We start from the raw sequence: 5,898 nt of genomic DNA, 5'->3' as shown, positions 1-5,898 counted from the left end.
GAAGATGGTGCCTGAAAATCTCAGTTTTTAAAAGAAAAGTAACATCTCACAGCATGTGTTTTCAGCCCTTATATAACCATTACTCTGTGACACTGTCTTAAGTTTCAACATCTTTAACTGATTTACTTTTCATAGCAGTCCTGTGAGTAGGGGCTATTTTCTCATTCCCATTCACAGATGAGAAAACAGAGGTTACGTAACTGGCCCAAAGTCTCACTATGAAGTAAATGGCCTTGCTGGGTGACACTGGCAGAGGCGGGAGATTTCTGGGCCACAATATTAGGAGGACCTCAACCCCAGTGCGTGCATGCATCCCTTGAGAGTAACAGTCTCATTAAAGTTGGTGCCTTGGGGGCCTCCCTTGAGTCCTGGACTGGGTGCTGGGATTTAAACCCAAGGAGTCTTGTTCTGAGTACATATTCCTGCCTCTAGTACCTATGAACACCAGATGGAAGGACCTAGGACATGGAGACAACTTCCCCTTTTACTTCCATGTGCAGCCAAGAATCAATCTCCTTTTTCAGGAGAAGCAGCTACAGGCAGTATCCTTGGTAGGCAGCCTCCAAAGCTGCTCTTCAAGTCCTACTGGAGCATCCATGCCAGTACCACACAATTCCAGGTCCAGTACTGGGAGATTTTTATTTTTCTGGTCCATTTCTACATAATGACAGACTGCTTCAAAGGACAACCTTTGGGACCAGCCTTCTGATGCTTTGGGGTAACCCCTTGCCTGCATCCCATACGAGCACCTGTTGGGGTCCCAGTTGCTCCACTTCTGATCCAGCTCCCTGCTAATGCACCTGGAAAAGCAACAAAAGGGCCCCTGCCAACCACATGAGAAACTCAGATGGAGTTCCGGGCTCCTGGCTTCAGCCTGGCCCAGTCCTGGCTATTGCAGCCATTTGGGGAGTGAACCATCGGATGAAAGATCTGTATCTGTCTTTCTGTGTCTCCCTTTCTATCTGTAACTCTGCTTATCACATAAATAATAAAAAAAATCCATCTTTAAAAACAAAGAAGTACAATATTTGCTCTGAGATTTCCATCAGCCTAGCCAAAACTCAGAGCAGCACTACTGAGTAAGGCTCTTTGTTCCCCATCTCCTTCCTCAGCCCTCTCCTTTAGTGTCAGACCTGTGTCAAGACTGCAAGGCTCTTCCTGCCTTATGCTTCCTCCACGGTCCCTCCCAGTCATTTCCATGTAATGCTCTTGCATGCCTAATTCTATTGTGGAGACAGCTTCTTGGAGAACCTGGGCGGATGTACCCCATCTCTCTTTCAACATCAGTGGCTATGAAACATTTTGCTTGAGAAAGGAACAAAATAGATACATGGTACTTAAAGTTGGTAGGAAAATGGAATTCTAAAAGATAAATTTATTTTGGTGCAGAAAGATTGAAATCCAGTGTAATCTTTCATAATACATGTTTTCATGAACCTTTTAAAGACCCTGATCTGTATGTAATTACATGAGTGTGCATTTGTGTGTATGTATGCAAGAGCATTTGAAAAAAAACTTGTGGAAAACAGAATTCAAAGTGTGAATTGATTTTAGTGCCAAAAAGTTGAAATCACACACAGTTTTTTCATAGTATGCCTTTTCCAAATATTTTGAAAAGGTTTTGCATTCAAATTTTTTGAACCCCGAAAAACATGTAATTCCAATTTTCTATAAGTTTGAAGTATCCTTGTATAGGAGTATATATCATGTTTAAGAATATGATTCAAGAGCAATAACTTCTTTTACTAGTGTACAATGCATGATTATTTTGTCTCATTGTAAAAGAGAACAAATCTGGTTATAACTCACAAAATGGCATTCAAGACCAAACATATAATAGAAAAGCCAACTATTTTCACCTGTTGGCAGCATTTGCTGATAATCACATGAAGGTAGTATTTGCGTTTGATTGCTCCCCTTCAGCCAGTGAAAGAGGCTGCTTTCATATTTTCCATGGTCTGTTTTTATATTACCTTCTTATGTGATACAGTCATGCTTGGAAGAGCGTATATCACAACTTCAATGAAATGAATGTCAATTCAGAATATTTACAGGTTAATTTCCAGTTGCTCCAGTTACAGGACTACCTATAAGCCAGGATAATATCTTCAGAACATCTTATATTTGATAATTTTATAGTCAATCTATGGGATACATATTTAATGAAAACACATTTTTATGCATCTGAAGATATTGCTTCTTTGTTTGCTTTCCATATTGCTAGCAAACACAGGTTTCTAAAACTAGGAAATATTTATCAGTTACAAAAATTAAAGTTGAGAAATTATATCCATTCAGTTTCTAGTAAACTGAGCAAGTTGATTTCTAATATTTTAACTCAAGAAACGCCAGTTTCTGAGAATCCTGCTTTGGGAGGCGATGGTTCATGCACTGGCACTGTGTCCCCAGCCTTGTGGTCTACCTTCGCATTCTTTCCAAGCAATTCTCACATCTCAGTGCTGCTCTGCATCATTAATTCAATTTTCAGATACCTATCTTAGAGAAATCCTCAGAGGTACAGAAAAGATGGTGATGGTGATATTATAATGCAAAACTGGGGGCAATCTTCATTTCCAGTGGTGGAAGATGGTTCACGAAGTCATAGTGTATCCATCAGAACATAAATGTTTCCCATGTGCTGTTAGTTCAGGCTCCTGCCTTTATTCCTAGTATAACATTTAAAGTCTACATTATAAAAACATGAAAACCAGTAGTAAGTAACTGAAGTGTTAAGAGTGATACCTTCTAGATTCTAGAACAGTGATCCTCATCGGGATGATCTTTCCACCCTCCAACCTCCACCCTGGGACCGTTGGATGGTCCACAGACATTTTTTGGATGTTGTGGGTGGAGTGGGGTGCTACTGGCATCTAGTGGGTAGAGGCCAGCAATGCTCCTTATCACCCTAGCATGCACAGGGCAGCCCCCACAGGACAGCAAAGACTGCACCAGCACTAAACAGCAACACTGCTTAGGTTAAGAAAATCTATGCTGGGAGCATTTTCGTTTGCTTTGTTACACTTTTTCAGTATTTCCCAAGTGTCTTTAACAATAAACCCATATTACTTTTATTGGAAAGTACATATGCATTATGTGATCGAAAATAGCTAAATCATCAGCACTCCCCTAAGTATAAAATAAAAATTTGAAGAGACAAAGCACTGTGTCTGGGTGTGTCAGGCTGACTTCTGCCCCTCCCTGTCTTTGCGGCATGTAAAAGTGATGTGGTGGCTGCTGGTATCTTAGATGGGTGCCATACAGCATTTCCTACTTGGGGAGATTTCCTTTGCTGGGGACCAGCTTCTACACTCCTCACACTCTCTCCTTTAGTTTGGGCTAATACAGGCCTTTTCCTGAACATCCACTGATGTTCCTCTTCCCTTTCTCACTAATATTTTCCAGACTGTCACTCCCAGGTTCAACACATGAAGTCTCAGATTTCCCAGGGTTTGTGCTGAGAGGTGTAGGTATATTTCTGAGCACGCTCCCTCCCCGCTTGGAGCTCATCCCTGCAGAAAGTGTGCAGAGCCCATCTGCCACCTCAAGTCTTAAATCATTCCGTTCCTTGAATCCAGTGTTTTTCCACTAATACTGACCTCAGCATAGTTGAGGCTGTCTTTATTCTCCCTTACTATTTTTTTAAAAGATTTATTTTATTTATTTGAAAGAGTTACACAGAGAGGTAGAGACAGGTCTTCCATCTGCTGATTCACTCCCCAGATGGCCACAATGGCCAGAGATGCACCGATCCGAAGCCAGGAGCCAGGAGCTTCTTCTGGGTCTCCTACCGTGGGTGCAGGGGCCCAAGGATTTGAGCCATCTTTTGCTGCTTTCCCAGGCCATAGCAGAGAGCTAGATCAGAAGAGGAGAAGCTGGGATTAGAACTGGCTCCCATATGGAATGCTGGCACTTCAGGCCTGGACTTAAACCCACTGCACCACAGTGCTGGCCCCCTCCCTTACTATTACAGTCACTTTATTTAAAAATGTTTTCAGGTTTCTGTTTGTAGGTACTAGTAGACTTACATGAAGCTGATAGTAATGTAGAGATCCTTTATACATTTGTCTCCATTTTCTCCAAGGTGACCAGCTTGCGAACTATGGTACAATATCACACCCAGGACATGCACAGTGACAGTTAAGATACAGACCAGTGGCATCACCACAGATGGGTCCTTTAAGAGGCAGCCTTCTTCGGCCTTTGGCAGCCACTGTTAGCCTTCTCTAGTCTTCTGTCACTTAAAGATATAAAGATGGAAACAGCACGTAACTTTGTGGGATTAGCTTTTCTCACATTGCACCTTATAATTCTTTGGCAGTTCATACCGGCTCTTGCATGTGTCAGTAGTACGTGTCTTCCCATTGCTGAGCCCTATTCCATCACACTAACGGACCGGGACTTGCTTAACCATCCATCCATTGAAGTGTTTCTGGGTTGTTGACAGTTTTTGACTCTTACCAATACAACTGTGTAATTTGTATACATTGGTCTACAAGTTTTTTGGGGGTATGAATTGAAGTTTTCATTTCTTGAGGTGTACAACTACTGGACTATATGAGAGTTCTTTGTTTTTTAAGAAAGTGCTGACTTCCAGAGGGGCTGCATCATGAGCAGTATAAGAGTGCCATAGTTTCTCTGTGTCCTTGTGAGCTTCCGGTGGTGTCACCATCATTTATGTTAGCTGTACCGATGGTTGTGTCGTAATGTCCACTGTGGTTTTAATTTGCATTTTCCTAATATCTAACAATGCAGAGCATCTTTTCATGTGTTTATCTTAGAGTGTATGTATGCAGTGTCTTCATGTCTCTCACTTGTTTTCTAGCTGGATTGTTTGTGTTTTTACTCCTGAGTTATGAGTTTTGTTGTTGTTGTAGCCATTTTTAGGGACCTGAAAGACTTCAGTGTTTTAAGGTTCGTAACATGGCATTACTATTGTCGGCTTTTTCTGGATTTCTGCAGAAACACAACAGGTAAGCAGATTCATTGGCTGGCTTTGAGTTACGAGTTTTTAACAACTTATTTTAGTCCTTTGCTATATGGCTTACAAGTATTTTCTTCCACTGTGGACCTGGGTTCTCATCTATTATTACAGTTATTACCTGATTCATTCTAACCTGTAGCCTCCCTCTCTCAGTACTGCCTGTGGAAGTGTTTCAGTGAGAGATAATACCCAGCATGGAAATTCTTGCGGGATTCCAGTAGAAGTTGTTAAAATTGCCATAAAAAAATCGTATCTCAACTTCTCCAAAAGAATTGGGTGATTGGACAACACTGCTTGGGTTGATTTTGGCAGCCCACAGGGCTGAGTAACTGCTGCTCTCCTAGACTGTGAAATCTCTGATTTGCTAACTTTGTCACTTCTACTACCCAGACTGCTTCACTCTGTACCATCCTGGTCCTGATGGGCACGAAGCTTGTGGTTTTTTGTTTGTTTTTAAAGATTTTATTTATTTATTTGAAGGGTTGAGTTAGGGAAAGACAGAGGAGAGGTCTTCCATCCACTCCCCAAATGGCCACAATGGCTGGAGCTGAGCCCATCCAAAGCCGGGAGCCAGGAGCTTCTTCTGAGTCTCCCACCAGAGTACAGAGTGCAGGGGCCCATGGACTTGGCCCATCTTCCACTGCCATAGCACAGAGCTGGATTGGAAGTGGAGCAGCTGGGACTCAAACTGGCGCCCATATGGGATGTTGGCACTGCAGGCAGTGGCTTTACCCACTACGCCACAGCACCGGCCCCAGCATTAAGGTTTTGATACAGGGCTGACATAACTCAATCCAAGTTCCCTTGCATGGTGTGGTAGGCCAAATAAATCCTCACTCCACCTCTAAAAAAGATAGCTGTGTCCTCATCCCTGCAACCTGTGGCTGTGCCACGTTACCTGACAAAAAGGATGTCAG

The 5,898-nt window shown here is 42.4% G+C and overlaps 1 non-coding gene across 1 annotated transcript; it reads right to left on the bottom strand.

The window, feature by feature from the left end:
* Positions 1-4,866: 4,866 nt before the first annotated feature.
* On the bottom strand, positions 4,867-4,994 carry LOC133773095 (small nucleolar RNA SNORA33). Its single transcript, XR_009867881.1, has one exon. It is a non-coding gene; the product is annotated as a small nucleolar RNA SNORA33 (small nucleolar RNA).
* Between the last annotated feature and the right edge of the window lie 904 nt (positions 4,995-5,898).

Source organism: Lepus europaeus, chromosome 13, assembly GCF_033115175.1.
Source record: "Lepus europaeus isolate LE1 chromosome 13, mLepTim1.pri, whole genome shotgun sequence".
Lineage (NCBI taxonomy): Eukaryota > Metazoa > Chordata > Mammalia > Lagomorpha > Leporidae > Lepus > Lepus europaeus.
This window is presented reverse-complemented; position numbering and strand designations above follow the sequence as displayed.